The following is a 26,648-nucleotide window of genomic DNA, read 5'->3' as shown; positions in this document are numbered from 1 at the left end:
TTACTTCCTCAACACACCCCACCCCACTGCCCTCTCATCCCCCTCTCAATGGACCCACGTGCCAGCAGCTGGATGGCACATGAACTCCCCATCCTTGACACAAATCCCTCTGGCCATGCTGCACCAGCCTTTTTGTGAGGGCAAACTGCCTGACCCCATGGCTGCCAAATGCAGCAATAAGCTCAGCTGCCACCCCGTTTCCGCCCTTAAATACCTGCCGGGACTCTGATGCCCCGTGGTTCCCGTGCACTCTCTGTAAAATTCGAATCGGCATGTAAAGTACACTTAACTGGATGTTTAATCACCTTATCTAGCTCTCAATTGCGGGTTTTCCAGAAGTGGACAGCATTCGCACTTCACTTGCTAAACCGCCGCTGGTGAAGTATGGGCTCCATTCTGTTGCCACCCCACGTGATTTTACGCCTCCCCACCACCTCCAAGGCCATCTGCAATAGGACCCAGAAACATGTTTCTGTAACATCACGTAAGCACAAATGCAACACAGAAATGTAAGCATAATCCATAAATTATTAAAAATCTGGTGAACGGTGCACAGATCCTGTTCTAAAACGTTATTCCCATTGTCCTGATTTTTGGTTAAGATTTTTCTATCATCATTATCCATTGTCAGTTGCTATGTCAACATTTCCCAAGTGTCACAATGTAGTTGCAGGGTCTAGCCACTAGGGCATTCTGTGCACATATATAAACTCATCAGCTGACCACGAATGCTTTACTAGCGATGGTAATAGATGGCTCATTTTATCAGCAGGGAACATTCCAAACATTTTTCAACGTTGTTGTTTCTACTCAAAAAAGACCTCGGAAACTAAACAACATCACATCAACTCATTTGTGTTTGTAAAATGATCAGGAACAGCTGCATGGGGCCAGACAGGAATGGTGTGGGGACCATTGATTTACTGACTTGTGAGATGTGAAAATGCAGAAGTGAAAATGGCCAATGTTCAAGGGGTGTAAATGGGAAAAGCAAATATGTGTCTGGCTTCTCTCACACTTCCTTGGGGGAAGGGTATGTGTGAGAAGAGCTGTTAACAGCTGACGTAGGGGACGTTTTTGAACACTCCTAATTGATAATCAAACTGTTCCAAACTGAAGCGATCTTCGTAAATAGTCTCAGTAGGTTTGCTCCACTGTCACTGAAAACTAAGAATAAATCTCTCCAATTAGGGAAGGACTGTTCATGCTGGCTGCCATTCCCCTTGTGCATGAAACTAAACACTTTCCATAAATAAATATTGATTGATCATGTCATTGCAAATGGCTCTCCCACTAAATACAGAGCAAGGATAACATTAAAGTCAGGCCATTCAGGGGTGATGTCAGGAAGCATCAGAAAGCATTTCTTCACACAAAGTGTAGTGAAAAACTGAAACTCTCTTCCCCAAAAGCTGTTGAGGCTGGGGGTCAATTGAAAATATGAAAACTGAGATTGATAGATTGCTGTTAGGTAAGGGTATTAATGAATATGGAACTGAGGTGGGTAAATGGAGTTAAGATACAGATCAGCCACAATCTAATTGAGCTCGAAGGGCTCCTGTTCCTATCGTCATAGAATCATAGAAAGTTTAAGGCACAGAAAGAGGCCACTTGGCCCATCATGTCTGTACCAGCCGAGAAACGATCCACCTATTCTAATCCCATCTTCCAGCATTTGGTCCGTAGCCCTGCCGACTATGGCACTTGAGGTGCATATCCAGACTCCTTTTGAATGAGTTGAGGGTCTCTGCTTCAACTACCCTTTCAGGCAGTGAGTTCTAGACCCCCACCACCCTCTGGATGAAAAGGTTTTTCCTCATCTCCCCTCTAATTTTTCTACCAATCACTTTAAATCTATGCCTCCTCATCACTGACCTTTCTGCTAAGATGAATAGAACTCTTCACTTCCACTCTATCCAGGCCCCTCAAAATTTTGTACATCTCAATCAAATCTCCCCTCAGCCTTCTCTGTTCCAAGGAGAACAACCCCAGCCTATCCAATCTTTCCTCACAGCTACATTTTTCCAATCCTGGCAACATCCTCGCAAATCTCCTCTGTACCCTCTCTAGTGCAATTACATCCTTTCTGTAATGAGGTGACCAGAACTGCACACACTACTCAAGTTGTGGCCTAACGAATGAGTTATACAGTTCCAGCATAACCTCCCTGCTCTTGTATTTTATACCTCGACTAATAAAGGAAAGAATTCCATATGCCTTCTTAACCACCTTACCTACCTGTCCTACTACACTTCTCAGTATTTTCCCATTAATCATGTATTCCTTTGCCTTGCTTGACCTCCCCAAATGCATCACCTCACACTTCTCCAGGTTGAATTCCATTTGCCACTTTTTTGCCCATCTGACCAGACCATCAATCGCTGCCTGCATCCTACAGCTATTCTCCTCATTATCTACCACATGGCCAATCTTTGTGTCGTCTGCAAACTTCTTGATAATGCTCCCTACGTTTACATCCAAATTGTTAATATATACCACAAAAAGCAGGGGACCCAGTACTGAGCCCTGCTGAATGCCACTGGAAACAGCTCTCTAGTCGGTAATACACCTGTCAACAATTACCCTTTGTTTCATGTCACTGCGACAATTTTGTATCCATCTTGCTGCATTTCCCTGGATCCCATGGGATTTTATCTTTTTAACCAGTCTGCCACATGGGACCTTGTCAAAAGCCTTGCTAAAATCCATGTAGACCACATCAGCTGCACTACCCTCATCTATCTTCTTTGTTATTTCTTCAAAAATTCGATGAAGTTGGTCAAACAAGATCTTCCCTTAACAAATCCATGCTGACTATACTTGATTAACCTATGCCTTTCTAAGCGACAGTTTATCCTGGCTCTCAGAATTGATTCCAATAATTTGCCCACTACTGAGGTTAGACTGACTGGCCTGTAATTATTCGGTCTATCCTTCACTCCCTTTTTAAACAAAAGTACAATGTTAGCAGTTCTCCAATCCTCCGGCTCCACACCTGTATCCAGTGAGGACTGGAAAATGATGGTCAGACCCTCTGCGATTTCCTCTCTTGCTTCTTTTAACAGCCTAGGGTACATTTCATCTGGCCCTGGTGATTTATCAACTTTCAAGGATGCTAGTCCCATTAATACTTCTTCTCTCCCTATGTTTATCACATTAAATACTTCACACTCCTCTTTAATTACAATATCAGCATCGTTCCTATCATATTGACAAAGGCAAAGTCTCTCCCCTTTGCAAACAGTACTGTTAATGGGAGATTATCTTCATCAGCAAAAAAAAGCAATGTCAGATCTTTCTTTACAGTTTATTGTTCTTTGTTCAAAGTTGCTTGACACAAATGGATCATTACAATTTTTTAGTGGAAAGCATAGCTTTGAATGATCAGGGATAGACTGTACTCTCTTTGTAAACACATGATGACGTGAATTCTTATGTCATTTGTGTTTGACCTCAGCATTGATGAAATGGTGTAATGCCTCTTCTTAATCCGACCTCCCACCCAAACCCCAACCAGGCTTGCAAAGGAAAAAGTACAGAACTGTAAATGCTGACAATACTCAGCAGATCCACCTCCAGAGGGAAAAAAATGACAAGTTAATGTTTTTGGGAATGTGCTTTTCCTCTGACTCAGCCTCTTGTGCAACCCATTCCCTTCACTCCACCATTTGCAGCTGTCTTTCAGCCTCCAAAGCTTCACTCCAAAGCCTCCCTAAACCTCTCTGCCTCCCCATCTCCCTCTCCTTCCCTAAACCTCTCTGCCTCTCCATCTCCCTCTCCTCCCTAAACCTCTCTGCCTCCCCATCTCTCACTCCTCCCTAAACCTCTCTAAACCTCTCTGCCTCCCCATCTCCCTCTCCTCCCTAAACCTCTCTGCCTCCCCATCCCTCTCTGCCTCCCCATCTCCCTCTCCTCCCTAAACCTCTCGGCCTCCCCATCTCCCTCTCCTCCCTAAACCTCTCTAAACCTCTCTGCCTCCCCATCTCCCTCACCTTCCCTAAACCTCTCTGCCTCCCCGACTCCCTCATCTCCCTAAACCTCTCTGCCTCCCCATCTCCCTCTCCTTCCCTAAACCTCTGCCTCCCCATCTCCCATTCCTCCCTAAACCTCTCTAAACCTCTCTGCCTCCCCATCTCCCTCTCCTCCCTAAACCTCTCTGCCTCCCCATCTCCCTCTCCTTCCCTAAACCTCTCTGCCTCCCCATCTCCCTCTCCTCCCTAAACCTCTCTGCCTCCCCATCTCCCTCTCCTCCCTAAACCTCTCTGCCTCCCCATCCCTCTCTGCCTCCCCATCTCCCTCTCCTCCCGAAACCTCTCTGCCTCCCCATCTCCCTCTCCTCCCTAAACCTCTCTAAACCTCTCTGCCTCCCCATCTCCCTCTCCTTCCCTAAACCTCTCTGCCTCTCCATCTCCCTCTCCTCCCTAAACCTATCTGCCTCCCCATCTCCCTCTCCTCCCTAAACCTCTCTGCCTCCCCATCTCCCTCTCCTCCCTAAACCTCTCTAAACCTCTCTGACTCCCCATCTCCCTCTCCTCCCTAAACCTCTCTGCCTCCCCATCTCCCTCTCCTTCCCTAAACCTCTCTGCCTCCACATCTCCCTCTCCTCCCTAAACCTCTCTGCCTCCCCATCTCCCTCTCCTCCCGAAACGTCTCTAAACCTCTCTGCCTCCCCATCTCCCTCTCCTCCCTAAACCTCTCTACCTCCCCATCTCCCTCTCCTCCCTAAACCTCTCTAAACCTCTCTGCCTCCCCATCTCCCTCCCCTCCCTAAACCTCTCTGCCTCCCCATCTCCCTCTCCTTCCCAGAACCTCTCTGCCTCCCCATCTCCCTCTCCTCCCTAAACCTCTCTGCCTCCCCATCTCCCTCTCCTCCCTAAACCTCTCTGCCTCCCCATCTCCCTCTCCTACCCTAAACCTCTCTGCCTCCCCATCTCCCTCTCCTTCCCTAAACCTCTCTGCCTCCCCATCTCCCTCTCCTCCCTAAACCTCTCTAAACCTCTCTGCCTCCCCATCTCCCTCTCCTCCCTAAACCTCTCTGCCTCCCCATCTCCCTCTCCTTCCCTGAACCTCTCTGCCTCCCCATCTCCCTCTCCTCCCTAAACCTCTCTGCCTCCCCATCTCCCTCTCCTCCCTAAACCTCTCTGCCTCCCCATCTCCCTCTCCTCTGTCTCCTCCCTAAACCTCTCTGCCTCCCCGACTCTCTCTCCTCGCTAAACCTCTCTGCCTCCCCATCTCCCTCTCCTCCCTAAACCTCTGCCTCCCCATCCCCCTCTCCTCCCTAAACCTCTCTGCCTCCCCATCCTCCTCTCCTCCCTAAACCTCTCTGCCTCCCCATCTCCCTCTCCTCCCTAAACCTCTCTGCCTCCCCATATCCCTCTCCTCCCTAAACATCTCTGCCTCCCCATCTCCCTCTCCTTCCCTAAACCTCTCTGCCTCCCCGACTCCCTCTTCTCCCTAAACCTCTCTGCCTCCCCATCTCCCTCTCCTCCCTAAACCTCTCTGCCTCCCCATCTCCCTCTCCTCCCTAAACCTCTCTGCCTCCCCATCTCCCTCTCCTCCCTAAACCTCTCTGCCTCCCCATCTCCCTCTCCTCCCTAAACCTCTCTGACTCCCCATCCCCCTCTCCTCCCTAAACCTCTCTGCCTCCCCATCCTCCTCTCCTCCCTAAACCTCTGCCTCTCCATCCCCCTCTCCACCCTAAACGTCTCTGCCTCCCCATCCTCCTCTCCTCCCTAAACCTCTCTGCCTCCCCATCTCCCTCTCCTCCCTAAACCTCTCTGCCTCCCCATCTCCCTCTCCTCCCTAAACCTCTCTGCCTCCCCATCTCCCTCTCCTTCCCTAAACCTCTCTGCCTCCCCATCTCCCTCTCCTCCCTAAACCTCTCTAAATCTCTCTGCCTCCCCATCTCCCTCTCCACCCAAAACCTCTCTGCCTCCCCATCTCCCTCTCCTCCCTAAACCTCTCTAAACCTCTCTGCCTCCCCATCTCCCTCTCCTTCCCTAAACCTCTCTGCCTCTCCATCTCCCTCTCCTCCCTAAACCTATCTGCCTCCCCATCTCCCTCTCCTCCCTAAACCTCTCTGCCTCCCCATCTCCCTCTCCTCCCTAAACCTCTCTAAACCTCTCTGCCTCCCCATCTCCCTCTCCTTCCCTGAACCTCTCTGCCTCCCCATCTCCCTCTCCTCCCTAAACCTCTCTGCCTCCCCATCTACCTCTCCTCCCTGAACCTCTCTGCCTCCCCATCTCCCTCTCCTCTGTCTCCTCCCTAAACCTCTCTGCCTCCCCGACTCTCTCTCCTCCCTAAACCTCTGCCTCCCCATCCCCCTCTCCTCCCTAAACCTCTCTGCCTCCCGATCTCCCTCTCCCCCCTAAACCTCTCTGCCTCCCCATCTCCCTCTCCTACCCTAAACCTCTCTGCCTCCCCATCTCCCTCTCCTTCCCTAAACCTCTCTGCCTCCCCATCTCCCTCTCCTCCCTAAACCTCACTGCCTCCCCATCTCCCTCTCCTTCCCTGAACCTCTCTGCCTCCCCATCTCCCTCTCCTCCCTAAACCTCTCTGCCTCCCCATCTCCCTCTCCTCCCTAAACCTCTCTGCCTCCCCATCTCCCTCTCCTCTGTCTCCTCCCTAAACCTCTCTGCCTCCCCGACTCTCTCTCCTCCCTAAACCTCTCTGCCTCCCCATCTCCCTCTCCTCCCTAAACCTCTGCCTCCCCATCCCCCTCTCCTCCCTGAACCTCTCTGCCTCCCCATCCTCCTCTCCTCCCTAAACCTCTCTGCCTCCCCATATCCCTCTCCTCCCTAAACATCTCTGCCTCCCCATCCCCCTCTCCACCCTAAACGTCTCTGCCTCCCCATCCTCCTCTCCTCCCTAAACCTCTCTGCCTCCCCATCTCCCTCTCCTCCCTAAACCTCTCTGCCTCCCCATCTCCCTCTCCTCCCGAAACCTCTCTGCCTCCCCATCTCCCTCTCCTTCCCTAAACCTCTCTGCCTCCCCATCTCCCTCTCCTCCCTAAACCTCTCTAAATCTCTCTGCCTCCCCATCTCCCTCTCCACCCAAAACCTCTCTGCCTCCCCATCTCCCTCTCCTCCCTAAACCTCTCTAAACCTCTCTGCCTCCCCATCTCCCTCTCCTTCCCTAAACCTCTCTGCCTCTCCATCTCCCTCTCCTCCCTAAACCTATCTGCCTCCCCATCTCCCTCTCCTCCCTAAACCTCTCTGCCTCCCCATCTCCCTCTCCTCCCTAAACCTCTCTAAACCTCTCTGCCTCCCCATCTCCCTCTCCTTCCCTGAACCTCTCTGCCTCCCCATCTCCCTCTCCTCCCTAAACCTCTCTGCCTCCCCATCTACCTCTCCTCCCTGAACCTCTCTGCCTCCCCATCTCCCTCTCCTCTGTCTCCTCCCTAAACCTCTCTGCCTCCCCGACTCTCTCTCCTCCCTAAACCTCTGCCTCCCCATCCCCCTCTCCTCCCTAAACCTCTCTGCCTCCCGATCTCCCTCTCCCCCCTAAACCTCTCTGCCTCCCCATCTCCCTCTCCTACCCTAAACCTCTCTGCCTCCCCATCTCCCTCTCCTTCCCTAAACCTCTCTGCCTCCCCATCTCCCTCTCCTCCCTAAACCTCACTGCCTCCCCATCTCCCTCTCCTTCCCTGAACCTCTCTGCCTCCCCATCTCCCTCTCCTCCCTAAACCTCTCTGCCTCCCCATCTCCCTCTCCTCTGTCTCCTCCCTAAACCTCTCTGCCTCCCCGACTCTCTCTCCTCCCTAAACCTCTCTGCCTCCCCATCTCCCTCTCCTCCCTAAACCTCTGCCTCCCCATCCCCCTCTCCTCCCTGAACCTCTCTGCCTCCCCATCCTCCTCTCCTCCCTAAACCTCTCTGCCTCCCCATATCCCTCTCCTCCCTAAACATCTCTGCCTCCCCATCTCCCTATCCTTCCCTAAACCTCTCTGCCTCCCCGACTCCCTCTTCTCCCTAAACCTCTCTGCCTCCCCATCTCCCTCTCCTCCCTAAACCTCTCTGCCTCCCCATCCTCCACTCCTCCCTAAACCTCTCTGCCTCCCCATCTCCCTCTCCTCCCTAAACCTCTCTGCCTCCCCATCTCCCTCTCCTCCCTAAACCTCTCTGCCTCCCCATCTCCCTCTCCTCCCTAAACCTCTCTGCCTCCCCATCTCCCACTCCTCCCTAAACCTCTCTGCCTCCCCATCTCCCTCTCCTCCCTAAACCTCTCTGCCTCCCCATCCCCCTCTCCTCCCTAAACCTCTCTGCCTCCCCATCCTCCTCTCCTCCCTAAACCTCTGCCTCTCCATCCCCCTCTCCACCCTAAACCTCTCTGCCTCCCCATCCTCCACTCCTCCCTAAACCTCTCTGCCTCCCCATCTCCCTCTCCTCCCTAAACCTCTCTGCCTCCCCATCTCCCTCTCCTCCCTAAACCTCTCTGCCTCCCCATCTCCCTCTCCTTCCCTAAACCTCTCTGCCTCCCCATCCCCCTCTCCTCCCTAAACCTCTCTGCGTCCCCATCTCCCTCTCCTCCCTAAACCTCTCTGCCTCCCCATCTCCCTCTCCTCCCTAAACCTCTCTGCCTCCCCATCTCCGTCTCCTCCCTAAACCTCTCTGCCTCCCCATCTCCCTCTCCTCCCTAAACCTCTCTGCCTCCCCATCTCCCTCTCCTCCCTAAACCTCTCTGCTTCCCCATCTCCCTCTCCTCCCTAAACCTCTCTGCCTCCCCATCCCTCTCTGCCTCCCCATCTCCCTCTCCTTCCCTAAACCTCTCTGCCTCTCCATCTCCCTCTCCTCCCTAAACCTCTGCCTCCCCATCTCCCTCTCCTCCCTAAACCTCTCTAAACCTCTGCCTCCCCATCTCCCTCTCCTTCCCTAAACCTCTCTGCCTCTCCATCTCCCTCTACTCCCTAAACCTGTCTGCCTCCCCATCTCCCTCTCCTCCCTAAACCTCTCTGCCTCCCCATCTCCCTCTCCTCCCTAAACCTCTCTGCCTCCCCATCTCCCTCTCCTCCCTAAACCTCTCTGCCTCCCCATCCCCCTCTCCTCCCTAAACCTCTCTGCCTCCCCATCCTCCTCTCCTCCCTAAACCTCTGCCTCTCCATCCCCCTCTCCACCCTAAACCTCTCTGCCTCCCCATGCTCCTCTCCTCCCTAAACCTCTCTGCCTCCCCATCTCCCTCTCCTCCCTAAACCTCTCTGCCTCCCCATCTCCCTCTCCTCCCTAAACCTCTCTGCCTCCCCATCTCCCTCTCCTTCCCTAAACCTCTCTGCCTCCCCATCTCCCTCTCCTCCCTAAACCTCTCTAAATCTCTCTGCCTCCCCAGCTCCCTCTCCACCCTAAACCTCTCTGCCTCCCCATCTCCCTCTCCTTCCCTAAACCTCTCTGCCTCTCCATCTCCCTCTCCTCCCTAAACCTCTCTGCCTCCCCATCTCCCACTCCTCCCTAAACCTCTCTAAACCTCTCTGCCTCCCCATCTCCCTCTCCTCCCTAAACCTCTCTGCCTCCCCATCCCTCTCTGCCTCCCCATCTCCCTCTCCTCCCTAAACCTCTCTGCCTCCCCATCTCCCTCTCCTCCCTAAACCTCTCTAAACCTCTCTGCCTCCCCATCTCCCTCTCCTCCCTAAACCTCTCTGCCTCCCCATCTCCCTCTCCTTCCCTAAACCTCTCTGCCTCCACATCTCCCTCTCCTACCTAAACCTCTCTGCCTCCCCATCTCCCTCTCCTCCCGAAACGTCTCTAAACCTCTCTGCCTCCCCATCTCCCTCTCCTCCCTAGCCTCTCTGCCTCCCCATCTCCCTCTCCTCCCTAAACCTCTCTAAACCTCTCTGCCTCCCCATCTCCCTCTCCTCCCTAAACCTCTCTGCCTCCCCATCTCCCTCTCCTTCCCTGAAACTCTCTGCCTCCCCATCTCCCTCTCCTCCCTCAACCTCTCTGCCTCCCCATCTCCCTCTCCTCCCTAAACCTCTCTGCCTCCCCATCTCCCTCACCTCTGTCTCCTCCCTAAACCTCTCTGCCTCCCCGACTCTCTCTCCTCCCTAAACCTCTCTGCCTCCCCATCTCCCTCTCCTCCCTAAACCTCTCTGCCTCCCCATCTCACTCTCCTCCCTAAACCTCTCTGCCTCCCCATCTCCCTCTCCTTCCCTAAACCTCTCTGCCTCCCCATCTCCCTCTCCTCCCTAAACCTCTCTTAACCTCTCTGCCTCCCCATCTCCCTCTCCTCCCTAAACCTCTCTGCCTCCCCATCTCCCTCTCCTTCCCTGAACCTCTCTGCCTCCCCATCTCCCTCTCCTCCCTAAACCTCTCTGCCTCCCCTTCTCCCTCTCCTCCCTAAACCTCTCTGCCTCCCCATCTCCCTCTCCTCTCTCTCCTCCCTAAACCTCTCTGCCTCCCCGACTCTCTCTCCTCCCTAAACCTCTGCCTCCCCATCCCCCTCTCCTCCCTAAACCTCTCTGCCTCCCCATCTCCCTCTCCTCCCTAAACCTCTCTGCCTCCCCATCTCCCTCTCCTCCCTAAACCTCTCTGCCTCCCCATCTCCGTCTCCTCCCTAAACCTCTGCCTCCCCATCTCCCTCTCCTCCCTAAACCTCTCTGCCTCCCCATCTCCCTCTCCTCCCTAAACCTCTCTGCTTCCCCATCTCCCTCTCCTCCCTAAACCTCTCTGCCTCCCCATCCCTCTCTGCCTCCCCATCTCCCTCTCCTTCCCTAAACCTCTCTGCCTCCCCATCTCCCTCTCCTCCCTAAACCTCTGCCTCCCCATCTCCCTCTCCTCCCTAAACCTCTCTAAACCTCTGCCTCCCCATCTCCCTCTCCTTCCCTAAACCTCTCTGCCTCTCCATCTCCCTCTCCTCCCTAAACCTGTCTGCCTCCCCATCTCCCTCTCCTCCCTAAACCTCTCTGCCTCCCCATCTCCCTCTCCTCCCTAAACCTCTCTGCCTCCCCATCTCCCTCTCCTCCCTAAACCTCTCTGCCTCCCCATCCCCCTCTCCTCCCTAAACCTCTCTGCCTCCCCATCCTCCTCTCCTCCCTAAACCTCTGCCTCTCCATCCCCCTCTCCACCCTAAACCTCTCTGCCTCCCCATGCTCCTCTCCTCCCTAAACCTCTCTGCCTCCCCATCTCCCTCTCCTCCCGAAACCTCTCTGCCTCCCCATCTCCCTCTCCTCCCTAAACCTCTCTGCCTCCCCATCTCCCTCTCCTTCCCTAAACCTCTCTGCCTCCCCATCTCCCTCTCCTCCCTAAACCTCTCTAAATCTCTCTGCCTCCCCATCTCCCTCTCCACCCTAAACCTCTCTGCCTCTCCATCTCCCTCTCCTCCCTAAACCTCTCTGCCTCCCCATCTCCCACTCCTCCCTAAACCTCTCTAAACCTCTCTGCCTCCCCATCTCCCTCTCCTCCCTAAACCTCTCTGCCTCCCCATCCCTCTCTGCCTCCCCATCTCCCTCTCCTCCCTAAACCTCTCTGCCTCCCCATCTCCCTCTCCTCCCTAAACCTCTCTAAACCTCTCTGCCTCCCCATCTCCCTCTCCTCCCTAAACCTCTCTGCCTCCCCATCTCCCTCTCCTTCCCTAAACCTCTCTGCCTCCACATCTCCCTCTCCTCCCTAAACCTCTCTGCCTCCCGATCTCCCTCTCCTCCCGAAACGTCTCTAAACCTCTCTGCCTCCCCATCTCCCTCTCCTCCCTAAACCTCTCTGCCTCCCCATCTCCCTCTCCTCCCTAAACCTCTCTGCCTCCCCATCTCCCTCTCCTTCCCTAAACCTCTCTGCCTCCCCATCTCCCTCTCCTCCCTAAACCTCTCTAAATCTCTCTGCCTCCCCATCTCCCTCTCCACACTAAACCTCTCTGCCTCCCCATCTCCCTCTCCTTCCCTAAACCACTCTGCCTCTCCATCTCCCTCTCCTCCCTAAACCTCTCTGCCTCCCCATCTCCCACTCCTCCCTAAACCTCTCTAAACCTCTCTGCCTCCCCATCTCCCTCTCCTCCCTAAACCTCTCTGCCTCCCCATCCCTCTCTGCCTCCCCATCTCCCTCTCCTCCCTAAACCTCTCTAAACCTCTCTGCCTCCCCATCTCCCTCTCCTCCCTAAACCTCTCTGCCTCCCCATCCCTCTCTGCCTCCCTTTCTCCCTCTCCTCCCTAAACCTCTCTAAACCTCTCTGCCTCCCCATCTCCCTCTCCTCCCTAAACCTCTCTGCCTCCCCATCTCCCTCTCCTTCCCTAAACCTCTCTGCCTCCACATCTCCCTCTCCTACCTAAACCTCTCTGCCTCCCCATCTCCCTCTCCTCCCGAAACGTCTCTAAACCTCTCTGCCTCCCCATCTCCCTTTCCTCCCTAGCGTCTCTGCCTCCCCATCTCCCTCTCCTTCCCTGAACCTCTCTGCCTCCCCATCTCCCTCTCCTCCCTCAACCTCTCTGCCTCCCCATCTCCCTCTCCTCCCTAAACCTCTCTGCCTCCCCATCTCCCTCACCTCTGTCTCCTCCCTAAACCTCTCTGCCTCCCCGACTCTCTCTCCTCCCTAAACCTCTGCCTCCCCATCCCCCTCTCCTCCCTAAACCTCTCTGCCTCCCCATCTCCCTCTCCCCACTAAACCTCTCTGCCTCCCCATCTCCCTCTCCTACCCTAAACCTCTCTGCCTCCCCATCCCCCTCTCCTCCCTAAACCTCTCTGCCTCCCCACCTCCGTCTCCTCCCTAAACCTCTCTGCCTCCCCATCTCCCTCTCCTCCCTAAACCTCTCTGCCTCCCCATCTCCCTCTCCTCCCTAAACCTCTCTGCCTCCCCATCTCACTCTCCTCCCTAAACCTCTCTGCCTCCCCATCTCCCTCTCCTTCCCTAAACCTCTCTGCCTCCCCATCTCCCTCTCCTCCCTAAACCTCTCTAAACCTCTCTGCCTCCCCATCTCCCTCTCCTCCCTAAACCTCTCTGCCTCCCCATCTCCCTCTCCTTCCCTGAACCTCTCTGCCTCCCCATCTCCCTCTCCTCCCTAAACCTCTCTGCCTCCCCTTCTCCCTCTCCTCCCTAAACCTCTCTGCCTCCCCATCTCCCTCTCCTCTCTCTCCTCCCTAAACCTCTCTGCCTCCCCGACTCTCTCTCCTCCCTAAACCTCTGCCTCCCCATCTCCCTCTCCTTCCCTAAACCTCTCTGCCTCCCCATCTCCCTCTCCTCCCTAAACCTCTCTAAACCTCTCTGCCTCCCCATCTCCCTCTCCTCCCTAAACCTCTCTGCCTCCCCATCTCCCTCTCCTTCCCTGAACCTCTCTGCCTCCCCATCTCCCTCTCCTCCCTAAACCTCTCTGCCTCCCCTTCTCCCTCTCCTCCCTAAACCTCTCTGCCTCCCCATCTCCCTCTCCTCTCTCTCCTCCCTAAACCTCTCTGCCTCCCCGACTCTCTCTCCTCCCTAAACCTCTGCCTCCCCATCTCCCTCTCCTCCCTAAACCTCTCTGCTTCCCCATCTCCCTCTCCTCCCTAAACCTCTCTGCCTCCCCATCCCTCTCTGCCTCCCCATCTCCCTCTCCTTCCCTAAACCTCTCTGCCTCCCCATCTCCCTCTCCTCCCTAAACCTCTGCCTCCCCATCTCCCTCTCCTCCCTAAACCTCTCTAAACCTCTGCCTCCCCATCTCCCTCTCCTTCCCTAAACCTCTCTGCCTCTCCATCTCCCTCTCCTCCCTAAACCTGTCTGCCTCCCCATCTCCCTCTCCTCCCTAAACCTCTCTGCCTCCCCATCTCCCTCTCCTCCCTAAACCTCTCTGCCTCCCCATCTCCCTCTCCTCCCTAAACCTCTCTGCCTCCCCATCTCCCACTCCTCCCTAAACCTCTCTAAACCTCTCTGCCTCCCCATCTCCCTCTCCTCCCTAAACCTCTCTGCCTCCCCATCCCTCTCTGCCTCCCCATCTCCCTCTCCTCCCTAAACCTCTCTAAACCTCTCTGCCTCCCCATCTCCCTCTCCTCCCTAAACCTCTCTGCCTCCCCATCCCTCTCTGCCTCCCTTTCTCCCTCTCCTCCCTAAACCTCTCTAAACCTCTCTGCCTCCCCATCTCCCTCTCCTCCCTAAACCTCTCTGCCTCCCCATCTCCCTCTCCTTCCCTAAACCTCTCTGCCTCCACATCTCCCTCTCCTACCTAAACCTCTCTGCCTCCCCATCTCCCTCTCCTCCCGAAACGTCTCTAAACCTCTCTGCCTCCCCATCTCCCTTTCCTCCCTAGCGTCTCTGCCTCCCCATCTCCCTCTCCTTCCCTGAACCTCTCTGCCTCCCCATCTCCCTCTCCTCCCTCAACCTCTCTGCCTCCCCATCTCCCTCTCCTCCCTAAACCTCTCTGCCTCCCCATCTCCCTCACCTCTGTCTCCTCCCTAAACCTCTCTGCCTCCCCGACTCTCTCTCCTCCCTAAACCTCTGCCTCCCCATCCCCCTCTCCTCCCTAAACCTCTCTGCCTCCCCATCTCCCTCTCCCCACTAAACCTCTCTGCCTCCCCATCTCCCTCTCCTACCCTAAACCTCTCTGCCTCCCCATCCCCCTCTCCTCCCTAAACCTCTCTGCCTCCCCACCTCCGTCTCCTCCCTAAACCTCTCTGCCTCCCCATCTCCCTCTCCTCCCTAAACCTCTCTGCCTCCCCATCTCCCTCTCCTCCCTAAACCTCTCTGCCTCCCCATCTCACTCTCCTCCCTAAACCTCTCTGCCTCCCCATCTCCCTCTCCTTCCCTAAACCTCTCTGCCTCCCCATCTCCCTCTCCTCCCTAAACCTCTCTAAACCTCTCTGCCTCCCCATCTCCCTCTCCTCCCTAAACCTCTCTGCCTCCCCATCTCCCTCTCCTTCCCTGAACCTCTCTGCCTCCCCATCTCCCTCTCCTCCCTAAACCTCTCTGCCTCCCCTTCTCCCTCTCCTCCCTAAACCTCTCTGCCTCCCCATCTCCCTCTCCTCTCTCTCCTCCCTAAACCTCTCTGCCTCCCCGACTCTCTCTCCTCCCTAAACCTCTGCCTCCCCATCTCCCTCTCCTTCCCTAAACCTCTCTGCCTCCCCAGCTCCCTCTCCTCCCTAAACCTCTCTAAACCTCTCTGCCTCCCCATCTCCCTCTCCTCCCTAAACCTCTCTGCCTCCCCATCTCCCTCTCCTTCCCTGAACCTCTCTGCCTCCCCATCTCCCTCTCCTCCCTAAACCTCTCTGCCTCCCCTTCTCCCTCTCCTCCCTAAACCTCTCTGCCTCCCCATCTCCCTCTCCTCTCTCTCCTCCCTAAACCTCTCTGCCTCCCCGACTCTCTCTCCTCCCTAAACCTCTGCCTCCCCATCTCCCTCTCCTCCCTAAACCTCTCTGCTTCCCCATCTCCCTCTCCTCCCTAAACCTCTCTGCCTCCCCATCCCTCTCTGCCTCCCCATCTCCCTCTCCTTCCCTAAACCTCTCTGCCTCCCCATCTCCCTCTCCTCCCTAAACCTCTGCCTCCCCATCTCCCTCTCCTCCCTAAACCTCTCTAAACCTCTGCCTCCCCATCTCCCTCTCCTTCCCTAAACCTCTCTGCCTCTCCATCTCCCTCTCCTCCCTAAACCTGTCTGCCTCCCCATCTCCCTCTCCTCCCTAAACCTCTCTGCCTCCCCATCTCCCTCTCCTCCCTAAACCTCTCTGCCTCCCCATCTCCCTCTCCTCCCTAAACCTCTCTGCCTCCCCATCCCCCTCTTCTCCCTAAACCTCTCTGCCTCCCCATCCTCCTCTCCTCCCTAAACCTCTGCCTCTCCATCCCCCTCTCCACCCTAAACCTCTCTGCCTCCCCATGCTCCTCTCCTCCCTAAACCTCTCTGCCTCCCCATCTCCCTCTCCTCCCGAAACCTCTCTGCCTCCCCATCTCCCTCTCCTCCCTAAACCTCTCTGCCTCCCCATCTCCCTCTCCTTCCCTAAACCTCTCTGCCTCCCCATCTCCCTCTCCTCCCTAAACCTCTCTAAATCTCTCTGCCTCCCCATCTCCCTCTCCACCCTAAACCTCTCTGCCTCTCCATCTCCCTCTCCTCCCTAAACCTCTCTGCCTCCCCATCTCCCACTCCTCCCTAAACCTCTCTAAACCTCTCTGCCTCCCCATCTCCCTCTCCTCCCTAAACCTCTCTGCCTTCCCATCCCTCTCTGCCTCCCCATCTCCCTCTCCTCCCTAAACCTCTCTGCCTCCCCATCTCCCTCTCCTCCCTAAACCTCTCTAAACCTCTCTGCCTCCCCATCTCCCTCTCCTCCCTAAACCTCTCTGCCTCCCCATCTCCCTCTCCTTCCCTAAACCTCTCTGCCTCCACATCTCCCTCTCCTCCCTAAACCTCTCTGCCTCCCGATCTCCCTCTCCTCCCGAAACGTCTCTAAACCTCTCTGCCTCCCCATCTCCCTCTCCTCCCTAAACCTCTCTGCCTCCCCATCTCCCTCTCCTCCCTAAACCTCTCTGCCTCCCCATCTCCCTCTCCTTCCCTAAACCTCTCTGCCTCCCCATCTCCCTCTCCTCCCTAAACCTCTCTAAATCTCTCTGCCTCCCCATCTCCCTCTCCACCCTAAACCTCTCTGCCTCCCCATCTCCCTCTCCTTCCCTAAACCTCTCTGCCTCTCCATCTCCCTCTCCTCCCTAAACCTCTCTGCCTCCCCATCTCCCACTCCTCCCTAAACCTCTCTAAACCTCGCTGCCTCCCCATCTCCCTCTCCTCCCTAAACCTCTCTGCCTCCCCATCCCTCTCTGCCTCCCCATCTCCCTCTCCTCCCTAAACCTCTCTAAACCTCTCTGCCTCCCCATCTCCCTCTCCTCCCTAAACCTCTCTGCCTCCCCATCCCTCTCTGCCTCCCTTTCTCCCTCTCCTCCCTAAACCTCTCTAAACCTCTCTGCCTCCCCATCTCCCTCTCCTCCCTAAACCTCTCTGCCTCCCCATCTCCCTCTCCTTCCCTAAACCTCTCTGCCTCCACATCTCCCTCTCCTACCTAAACCTCTCTGCCTCCCCATCTCCCTCTCCTCCCGAAACGTCTCTAAACCTCTCTGCCTCCCCATCTCCCTCTCCTCCCTAGCCTCTCTGCCTCCCCATCTCCCTCTCCTTCCCTGAACCTCTCTGCCTCCCCATCTCCCTCTCCTCCCTCAACCTCTCTGCCTCCCCATCTCCCTCTCCTCCCTAAACCTCTCTGCCTCCCCATCTCGCTCACCTCTGTCTCCTCCCTAAACCTCTCTGCCTCCCCGACTCTCTCTCCTCCCTAAACCTCTGCCTCCCCATCCCCCTCTCCTCCCTAAACCTCTCTGCCTCCCCATCTCCCTCTCCCCACTAAACCTCTCTGCCTCCCCATCTCCCTCTCCTACCCTAAACCTCTCTGCCTCCCCATCCCCCTCTCCTCCCTAAACCTCTCTGCCTCCCCATCTCCGTCTCCTCCCTAAACCTCTCTGCCTCCCCATCTCCCTCTCCTCCCTAAACCTCTCTGCCTCCCCATCTCCCTCTCCTCCCTAAACCTCTCTGCCTCCCCATCTCACTCTCCTCCCTAAACCTCTCTGCCTCCCCATCTCCCTCTCCTTCCCTAAACCTCTCTGCCTCCCCATCTCCCTCTCCTCCCTAAACCTCTCTAAACCTCTCTGCCTCCCCATCTCCCTCTCCTCCCTAAACCTCTCTGCCTCCCCATCTCCCTCTCCTTCCCTGAACCTCTCTGCCTCCCCATCTCCCTCTCCTCCCTAAACCTCTCTGCCTCCCCTTCTCCCTCTCCTCCCTAAACCTCTCTGCCTCCCCATCTCCCTCTCCTCTCTCTCCTCCCTAAACCTCTCTGCCTCCCCGACTCTCTCTCCTCCCTAAACCTCTGCCTCCCCATCCCCCTCTCCTCCCTAAACCTCTCTGCCTCCCCATCTCCCTCTCCTCCCTAAACCTCTCTGCCTCCCCATCTCCCTCTCCTCCCTAAACCTCTCTGCCTCCCCATCTCCGTCTCATCCCTAAACCTCTGCCTCCCCATCTCCCTCTCCTCCCTAAACCTCTCTGCCTCCCCATCTCCCTCTCCTCCCTAAACCTCTCTGCTTCCCCATCTCCCTCTCCTCCCTAAACCTCTTTGCCTCCCCGACTCCCTCTCCTTCCCTAAACCTCTCTGCCTCCCCATCTCCCTCTCCTCCCTAAACCTCTCTGCCTCTCCATCTCCCTCTCCTCCCTAAACCTCTCTGCCTCCCCATCTCCCTCTCCTCCCTAAACCTCTCGGCCTCTCCATCTCCCTCTCCTCCCTAAACCTCTCTGCCTCTCCATCTCCCTCTCCTCCCTAAACCTCTCTGCCTCTCCATCTCCCTCTCCTCCCTAAACCTCTCTGCCTCCCCATCTCCCTCTGCTCCCTAAACCTCTCTGCCTCTCCATCTCCCTCTCCTCCCTAAACCTGTCTGCCTCCCCATCTCCCTCTCCTCCCTAAACCTCTCTGCCTCCCCATCCCTCTCTGCCTCCCCATCTCCCTCTCCTTCCCTAAACCTCTCTGCCTCCCCATCTCCCTCTCCTCCCTAAACCTCTGCCTCCCCATCTCCCTCTCCTCCCTAAACCTCTCTAAACCTCTGCCTCCCCATCTCCCTCTCCTTCCCTAAACCTCTCTGCCTCTCCATCTCCCTCTCCTCCCTAAACCTGTCTGCCTCCCCATCTCCCTCTCCTCCCTAAACCTCTCTGCCTCCCCATCTCCCTCTCCTCCCTAAACCTCTGCCTCCCCATCTCCCTCTCCTCCCTAAACCTCTCTGCCTCCCCATCCCCCTCTCCTCCCTAAACCTCTCTGCCTCCCCATCCTCCTCTCCTCCCTAAACCTCTGCCTCTCCATCCCCCTCTCCACCCTAAACCTCTCTGCCTCCCCATGCTCCTCTCCTCCCTAAACCTCTCTGCCTCCCCATCTCCCTCTCCTCCCTAAACCTCTCTGCCTCCCCATCTCCCTCTCCTCCCTAAACCTCTCTGCCTCCCCATCTCCCTCTCCTCCCTAAACCTCTCTAAATCTCTCTGCCTCCCCATCTCCCTCTCCACCCTAAACCTCTCTGCCTCCCCATCTCCCTCTCCTTCCCTAAACCTCTCTGCCTCTCCATCTCCCTCTCCTCCCTAAACCTCTCTGCCTCCCCATCTCCCACTCCTCCCTAAACCTCTCTAAACCTCTCTGCCTCCCCATCTCCCTCTCCTCCCTAAACCTCTCTGCCTCCCCATCCCTCTCTGCCTCCCCATCTCCCTCTCCTCCCTAAACCTCTCTGCCTCCCCATCTCCCTCTCCTCCCTAAACCTCTCTAAACCTCTCTGCCTCCCCATCTCCCTCTCCTCCCTAAACCTCTCTGCCTCCCCATCTCCCTCTCCTTCCCTAAACCTCTCTGCCTCCACATCTCCCTCTCCTCCCTAAACCTCTCTGCCTCCCCATCTCCCTCTCCTCCCGAAACGTCTCTAAACCTCTCTGCCTCCCCATCTCCCTCTCCTCCCTAAACCTCTCTGCCTCCCCATCTCCCTCTCCTCCCTAAACCTCTCTAAACCTCTCTGCCTCCCCATCTCCCTCTCCTCCCTAAACCTCTCTGCCTCCCCATCTCCCTCTCCTTCCCTGAACCTCTCTGCCTCCCCATCTCCCTCTCCTCCCTAAACCTCTCTGCCTCCCCATCTCCCTCTCCTCCCTAAACCTCTCTGCCTCCCCATCTCCCTCTCCTCTGTCTCCTCCCTAAACCTCTCTGCCTCCCCGACTCTCTCTCCTCCCTAAACCTCTGCCTCCCCATCCCCCTCTCCTCCCTAAACCTCTCTGCCTCCCCATCTCCCTCTCCCCACTAAACCTCTCTGCCTCCCCATCTCCCTCTCCTACCCTAAACCTCTCTGCCTCCCCATCCCCCTCTCCTCCCTAAACCTCTCTGCCTCCCCATCTCCGTCTCCTCCCTAAACCTCTCTGCCTCCCCATCTCCCTCTCCTCCCTAAACCTCTCTGCCTCCCCATCTCCCTCTCCTCCCTAAACCTCTCTGCCTCCCCATCTCACTCTCCTCCCTAAACCTCTCTGCCTCCCCATCTCCCTCTCCTTCCCTAAACCTCTCTGCCTCCCCATCTCCCTCTCCTCCCTAAACCTCTCTAAACCTCTCTGCCTCCCCATCTCCCTCTCCTCCCTAAACCTCTCTGCCTCCCCATCTCCCTCTCCTTCCCTGAACCTCTCTGCCTCCCCATCTCCCTCTCCTCCCTAAACCTCTCTGCCTCCCCTTCTCCCTCTCCTCCCTAAACCTCTCTGCCTCCCCATCTCCCTCTCCTCTCTCTCCTCCCTAAACCTCTCTGCCTCCCCGACTCTCTCTCCTCCCTAAACCTCTGCCTCCCCATCCCCCTCTCCTCCCTAAACCTCTCTGCCTCCCCATCTCCCTCTCCTCCCTAAACCTCTCTGCCTCCCCATCTCCGTCTCCTCCCTAAACCTCTCTGCCTCCCCATCTCCCTCTCCTCCCTAAACCTCTCTGCCTCCCCATCTCCCTCTCCTCCCTAAACCTCTCTGCTTCCCCATCTCCCTCTCCTCCCTAAACCTCTCTGCCTCCCCATCCCTCTCTGCCTCCCCATCTCCCTCTCCTTCCCTAAACCTCTCTGCCTCCCCATCTCCCTCTCCTCCCTAAGCCTCTGCCTCCCCATCTCCCTCTCCTCCCTAAACCTCTCTAAACCTCTGCCTCCCCATCTCCCTCTCCTTCCCTAAACCTCTCTGCCTCCCCATCTCCCTCTCCTCCCTAAACCTCTCTGCCTCCCCATCTCACACTCCTCCCTAAACCTCTCTGCCTCCCCATCTCCCTCTCCTTCCCTAAACCTCTCTGCCTCCCCATCTCCCTCTCCTCCCTAAACCTCTCTAAACCTCTCTGCCTCCCCATCTCCCTCTCCTCCCTAAACCTCTCTGCCTCCCCATCTCCCTCTCCTTCCCTGAACCTCTCTGCCTCCCCATCTCCCTCTCCTCCCTAAACCTCTCTGCCTCCCCTTCTCCCTCTCCTCCCTAAACCTCTCTGCCTCCCCATCTCCCTCTCCTCTCTCTCCTCCCTAAACCTCTCTGCCTCCCCGACTCTCTCTCCTCCCTAAACCTCTGCCTCCCCATCCCCCTCTCCTCCCTAAACCTCTCTGCCTCCCCATCTCCCTCTCCTCCCTAAACCTCTCTGCCTCCCCATCTCCCTCTCCTCCCTAAACCTCTCTGCCTCCCCATCTCCGTCTCCTCCCTAAACCTCTCTGCCTCCCCATCTCCCTCTCCTCCCTAAACCTCTGCCTCCCCATCTCCCTCTCCTCCCTAAACCTCTCTAAACCTCTGCCTCCCCATCTCCCTCTCCTTCCCTAAACCTCTCTGCCTCTCCATCTCCCTCTCCTCCCTAAACCTGTCTGCCTCCCCATCTCCCTCTCCTCCCTAAACCTCTCTGCCTCCCCATCTCCCTCTCCTCCCTAAACCTCTCTGCCTCCCCATCTCCCTCTCCTCCCTAAACCTCTCTGCCTCCCCATCCCCCTCTCCTCCCTAAACCTCTCTGCCTCCCCATCCTCCTCTCCTCCCTAAACCTCTGCCTCTCCATCCCCCTCTCCACCCTAAACCTCTCTGCCTCCCCGACTCTCTCTCCTCCCTAAACCTCTGCCTCCCCATCCCCCTCTCCTCCCTAAACCTCTCTGCCTCCCCATCTCCCTCTCCTCCCTAAACCTCTCTGCCTCCCCATCTCCCTCTCCTCCCTAAACCTCTCTGCCTCCCCATCTCCGTCTCCTCCCTAAACCTCTCTGCCTCCCCATCTCCCTCTCCTCCCTAAACCTCTCTGCCTCCCCATCTCCCTCTCCTCCCTAAACCTCTCTGCTTCTCCATCTCCCTCTCCTCCCTAAACCTCTCTGCCTCCCCATCCCTCTCTGCCTCCCCATCTCCCTCTCCTTCCCTAAACCTCTGTGCCTCCCCATCTCCCTCCCCTCCCTAAACCTCTGCCTCCCCATCTCCCTCTCCTCCCTAAACCTCTCTAAACCTCTGCCTCCCCATCTCCCTCTCCTTCCCTAAACCTCTCTGCCTCTCCATCTCCCTCTCCTCCCTAAACCTGTCTGCCTCCCCATCTCCCTCTCCTCCCTAAACCTCTCTGCCTCCCCATCTCCCTCTCCTCCCTAAACCTCTCTGCCTCCCCATCTCCCTCTCCTCCCTAAACCTCTCTGCCTCCCCATCCCCCTCTCCTCCCTAAACCTCTCTGCCTCCCCATCCTCCTCTCCTCCCTAAACCTCTGCCTCTCCATCCCCCTCTCCACCCTAAACCTCTCTGCCTCCCCATGCTCCTCTCCTCCCTAAACCTCTCTGCCTCCCCATCTCCCTCTCCTCCCTAAACCTCTCTGCCTCCCCATCTCCCTCTCCTCCCTAAACCTCTCTGCCTCCCCATCTCCCTCTCCTTCCCTAAACCTCTCTGCCTCCCCATCTCCCTCTCCTCCCTAAACCTCTCTAAATCTCTCTGCCTCCCCATCTCCCTCTCCACCCTAAACCTCTCTGCCTCCCCATCTCCCTCTCCTTCCCTAAACCTCTCTGCCTCTCCATCTCCCTCTCCTCCCTAAACCTCTCTGCCTCCCCATCTCCCACTCCTCCCTAAACCTCTCTAAACCTCTCTGCCTTCCCATCTCCCTCTCCTCCCTAAACCTCTCTGCCTCCCCATCTCCCTCTCCTCCCTAAACCTCTCTGCCTCCCCATCTCCCTCTCCTCCCTAAACCTCTCTGCCTCCCCATCTCCCTCTCCTCCCTAAACCTCTCTAAACCTCTCTGCCTCCCCATCTCCCTCACCTTCCCTAAACCTCTCTGCCTCCCCGACTCCCTCTTCTCCCTAAACCTCTCTGCCTCCCCATCTCCCTCTCCTTCCCTAAACCTCTCTGCCTCCCCATCTCCCTCTCCTCCCTAAACCTCTCTAAACCTCTCTGCCTCCCCATCTCCCTCTCCTCCCTAAACCTCTCTGCCTCCCCATCTCCCTCTCCTTCCCTAAACCTCTCTGCCTCCCCCTCTCCCTCTCCTCCCTAAACCTCTCTGCCTCCCCATCTCCCTCTCCTCCCTAAACCTCTCTGCCTCCCCATCCCTCTCTGCCTCCCCATCTCCCTCTCCTCCCTAAACCTCTCTGCCTCCCCATCTCCCTCTCCTCCCTAAACCTCTCCAAACCTCTCTGCCTCCCCATCTCCCTCTCCTTCCCTAAACCTCTCTGCCTCTCCATCTCCCTCTCCTCCCTAAACCTCTCTGCCTCCCCATCTCCCTCTCCTCCCTAAACCTCTCTGACTCCCCATCTCCCTCTCCTCCCTAAGCCTCTCTAAACCTCTCTGCCTCCCCATCTCCCTCTCCTCCCTAAACCTCTCTAAACCTCTCTGCCTCCCCATCTCCCTCTCCTTCCCTAAACCTCTCTGCCTCCACATCTCCCTCTCCTCCCTAAACCTCTCTGCCTCCCCATCTCCCTCTTCTCCCTAAACCTCTCTAAACCTCTCTGCCTCCCCATCTCCCTCTCCTCCCTAAACCTCTCTGCCTCCCCATCTCCCTCTCCTCCCTAAACCTCTGCTTCCCCATCTCCCTCTCCTCCCTAAACCTCTCTGCCTCCCCATCCCTCTCTGCCTCCCCATCTCCCTCTCCTTCCCTGAACCTCTCTGCCTCCCCATCTCCCTCTCCTCCCTAAACCTCTCTGCCTCCCCATCCTCCTCTCCTCCCTAAACCTCTCTGCCTCCCCATCTCCCTCTCCTTCCCTAAACCTCTCTGCCTCCCCGACTCCCTCTCCTCCCTAAACCTCTCTAAATCTCTCTGCTCCCCCATCTCTCTCTCCTTCCCTAAACCTCTCTGCCTCTCCATCTCCCTCTTCTCCCTAAACCTCTCTGCCTCCCCATCTCCCTCTCCTCCCTAAACCTCTCTGCCTCCCCATCTCCTTCTCCTTCCCTAAACCACTCTGCCTCCCCATCTCCCTCTCCTTCCCTAAACCTCTCTGCCTCCCCGACTCCCTCTCCTCCCTAAACCTTTCTAAATCTCTCTGCTCCCCCATCTCCCTCTCCTTCCCTAAACCTCTCTGCCTCTCCATCTCCCTCTCCTTCCCTAAACCTCTGCCTCCCCATCTCCCTCTCCTCCCTAAACCTCTCTGCCTCCCCATCTCCCTCTCCTTCCCTAAACCTCTCTGCCTCCCCATCTGCCTCTCCTCCCTAAACCTCTCTGCCTCCCCATCTCCCTCTCCTCCCTAAACCTCTCTGCCTCCCCATCTCCCTCTCCTACCCTAAACCTCTCTAAACCTCTCTGCCTCCCCATCTCCCTCTCCTCCCTAAACCTCTCTGCCTCCCCGACTCCCTCTCCTCTCTATACCTCTGCCTCCCCGACTCCCTCTCCTCTCTAAACCTCTCTAAATCTCTCTGCTCCCCCATCTCCCTCTCCTTCCCTAAACCTCTCTGCCTCTCCATCTCCCTCTCCTCCCTAAACCTCTCTGCCTCCCCATCTCCCTCTCCTCCCTAAACCTCTCTGCCTCCCCATCTCCCTCTCCTTCCCATACCTCTCTGCCTCCCCATCTCCCTCTCCTCCCTAAACCTCTGCCTCCCCATCTCCCTCTCCTACCCTAAACCTCTCTAAACCTCTCTGCCTCCCCATCTCCCTCTCCTCCCTAAACCTCTCTGCCTCCCCGACTCCCTCTCCTCTCTAAACCTCTGCCTCCCCGACTCCCTCTCCTCTCTAAACCTCTGCCTCCCCATCCCCCTCTCCTCCCTCAACCTCTCTGCCTCCCCATCTCCCTCTCCTTCGCTAAGACACTCCTTAACGAGCACCCAACCTTCTCTTATATCTTCTTATTTGGTTTGACAACCACTAATTTTAAATATGCCTCTGTGACGCATTTTTGGACATATTTCTGTATTAAATGTGCTGTGTAAATGTACGTTGTTAGTTCTAATGAAGAGGCTTTTGGGTAATTTTTCAACTTTATGCTCCAGACAGGAAAAGCATGCCCTCTGTTCGGTGCAATATTGGAATGTCACTTGTATAATCTATTCCCTGACTCCCCCACCATAGGAAATAGCTTTCTCTCAATCTACCCGATCAAATCCTTTAATCATCGTAAATACGTCCATGAAATCACTCCTTAAACTTCTATACTCGAAGGAATGTAAGCCTCGTCTAAGCAATCTCACCTCATAATTTAATTCTATTAGCTCCGCTATTATCCTGGTGAATCTACACTCCATCCCCTTCAAGGCCAGTACATCCTTCCCAAGGTGCAGTACCCAGAACTTAACCCAGTACTCCAGATGTAGTCTAACCAAAGCTTAATATAACGGTAGCATAACCCCTTTGTATTCCAACCCCCTTGAGATGAAGTCCAACATTCCATCAGCCTCTTTAATTTTTTTTTTGTGCCTGTCCACTGGTTTTAAGTAATTTCTGCACTTGGGTCCCTAAATCTGACTGCTGCTGCACAGTTCTTAGATTCTCTCCTTTAGAAATACTCTGATCGATTTTCTTCATTCCAAAGTGGGCGATCTCATACTTCCCGACTTTAAACTCCATCTGTCACAGTGTTTCCCACTCACTTAATCTATCAATGTCCCTTTGCAACTGTCTGCTCCCATCTACACCCCTTATTTTGCCACCTAACTTACTGTCATTAGCAAGCTTGGATATGTGGCTCTCTGTTCCTTCCTTAAAGTCATTTATAAATATAATACAAAGCTGAGGTCCCAGTACAGATCCTTGAGGGACATCACTAGTTACAAAATGCCAATTGGAGTGCAAACCCATTGGGCAGGATTTTCCAGGCCCCGGGCAAGGGCTGGGAGATGGAGGGTGCCGGGAAAATAGCGGGAAGCCGTGTTGGGATGGCGCCCAGCTTTGTGCAGGTGGCCTCCTTGTGGCTGTCCAGACGGTGGGGGAGGGGCCATTGGCGCTGGAGGCTACATATGCCAAAGAGAGGGCCACGGGCAAGGAAGGTTGACCCTGTGGCCGCAGTGGGCCATCCGGGGGAGTCTGCCTGCTTGGCCCCTGTTATTTTCGTTTTGTTTTACTTACCGCTGCACCCTCATGTTCTCCTAGCTGCCTCAGCAACGCCCCCCTCTCCTAGTGAGGCTGCCGAGGCTTTAGAGCTGCCAAGCCTCTGATTGGGCTAACAGCATCGGGAGCCCGCCTTGACTTATTTTTTATTTCTTTTTTTTGGGGTGTGGAGAAGGCCACGTTTATTGCCAATCTCTAGTGGTGCTAATGGGGGTGCTGGGTCTTCTTGAGCTGCGATAGTCCCAGGTATCAGTTGTGGCTCAATGGTGGAATATTTGTCTCAGAATCATGAAGGTTGTTGGTTTAAGACCCACTCCAGAGATTTTGGTACAAAATCCCAGTTAACAGTCAAGTGCATTACCGAGGGAGTGCTCCACTGTTGAAGGTGATGCCTTTCAGGTGAGGCATTAAACTGAGATTCCCCTGCAGGTTAATGTAAAAGATCCCCTGGGTACTGTTTTGAAGAATAGCAGGGGAGTTCTCCCTCGTGTTCAGACCAATATTTATTCCTCAACCAATGTCACTGAAAAATATTATCTAGCTATTATATCTAGCTAGATAATAGCTATTATCTCACTGCTGTTTGTGGGAGCTTGCTGTGCACAAATTGGCTGCCATATTTCCTACATTACAACAGTGACTACATTTCCAAAGCACTTCGCTGGCTATAAAGCACTTTAGGACATCCTAAGATTGTGAAAGGTGCTATATAAATGCAAGTCTTTCCTGATAAAAAGGATTTGCCAAACAGCTTTTCACAAAGACTGCTGTCCCTT

The 26,648-nt window shown here is 55.8% G+C and overlaps 1 long non-coding RNA gene across 2 annotated transcripts in view; it reads right to left on the bottom strand.

The window, feature by feature from the left end:
• Nucleotides 1-309: 309 nt before the first annotated feature.
• The window catches only part of LOC137350483 (uncharacterized), a 75,151-nt gene continuing 48,812 nt past the window's right edge, over nt 310-26,648 (bottom strand). For both annotated transcript variants that reach the window (XR_010969439.1, XR_010969440.1), the window contains exon 3: nt 310-446. This is a non-coding gene — a long non-coding RNA (uncharacterized lncRNA). The remainder of the gene's footprint in view (nt 447-26,648) is intronic.

Source organism: Heterodontus francisci, chromosome 35 (genome assembly GCF_036365525.1).
Source record: "Heterodontus francisci isolate sHetFra1 chromosome 35, sHetFra1.hap1, whole genome shotgun sequence".
Classification (NCBI taxonomy): domain Eukaryota; kingdom Metazoa; phylum Chordata; class Chondrichthyes; order Heterodontiformes; family Heterodontidae; genus Heterodontus; species Heterodontus francisci.
This window is presented reverse-complemented; position numbering and strand designations above follow the sequence as displayed.